This window comes from Lynx canadensis, chromosome D4 (genome assembly GCF_007474595.2).
Source record: "Lynx canadensis isolate LIC74 chromosome D4, mLynCan4.pri.v2, whole genome shotgun sequence".
Classification (NCBI taxonomy): Eukaryota; Metazoa; Chordata; class Mammalia; order Carnivora; family Felidae; genus Lynx; species Lynx canadensis.
The window spans coordinates 23,635,054-23,636,182 of record NC_044315.2 but is presented as its reverse complement, the minus strand read 5'-3'; the positions used below and the strand labels follow the sequence as shown (position 1 = coordinate 23,636,182).

The 1,129-nt window shown below is 40.7% G+C and overlaps 1 non-coding gene across 1 annotated transcript; it reads right to left on the bottom strand.

The window, feature by feature from the left end:
• Nucleotides 1-639: 639 nt before the first annotated feature.
• Nucleotides 640-746, bottom strand: LOC115500237. Its single transcript, XR_003964472.1, has one exon. It is a non-coding gene; the product is annotated as a U6 spliceosomal RNA (small nuclear RNA).
• Between the last annotated feature and the right edge of the window lie 383 nt (nucleotides 747-1,129).

Here is a 1,129-nt window from a genome sequence, read left to right as displayed (position 1 = left end):
GATCATTACTTTGAAAGAAAGTAGGTATATTTGAGGGTGCCTCTTTAACAGGGAGACACACACACAAGATTATGAGGGTGCTGGTTTGTGCAAATGCAAGGTTAGGGGAAGAGTGCACCATTGGATCAAGGTGCTGAAACAAAAATCACTTCTTCAAACAAAATCAATGATTTTAGAGTTGTATGGCGGACACAGGTATGCAGCTTTACTGAGTTCTAATTAGCATGCAATAAACAACAAATATTTTAAGTTTTGGCGTGTTTACACCTGTGAAGCCATCACCACAATCAAGATGGTGAACATAGCTACCACTTTCTAAAGTTTCCTCATGCTTCTTTGTCATCTTTTTGTGTGCTTCCACTCATTCTTGTCTCACTCACCCCAATCCCAGGTAGTCACTGATCTGTTTTCTTCCACACTAGATTAGTTTGCATTTTCTAGATTTTACATCAATTGAATCTTACAGTATGTACTCTTTTGTCTGGCTTCTAATTATCTAAATATTATTTGGGGACTCATCCATGTCGTAGTTCAACAGTTAATTCTTTTTTATTGCTGAGTTGCATTTCAGTGAATGGATATACCAGTTTGGTTATCCACTAACCTATTGATGGACAGGTGTATTTGTATTGATTTTTTTTCAATATGGAATGCTTCACGAATTTGCATGTTATCTTTGTGCAGGGGCCATGCTAATCTTCTCTGTATCATTCCAATTTTAGTATATGTGCTGCCAAATGGAGCACTGTATTGGTGTTCTATTGCTGTGTAACAAATGACCCCCAAACTTAGAAACTTAGAAGAGTAAAATATTTATTATCTCAATTCTTGTGGGTCAGGAATCTGCACACAGCTTGGCTGAGTACCTCTAGCTCAGGGTCTCCCAAGGTGTCAGCCAGGGCTGCAGTAGTCTGAAGACTCCACTGGAGGAGGATCTACTTCCAAGCTTGCTCACAGGGCAGGCCAGACAGGCTGGCCTCAGGTTCCCTAGAGAGATAGGCTAAGGTAGGCTATGGTGGCTGACAAAGTCTAAAAACTCAGTGGTTCAACATGATAAGCTCCCACCGCAGTTAGGTGTAGATCAGGTAGCGCATATGTATCTGTAGTCTTACAACACATGGCTTCCACA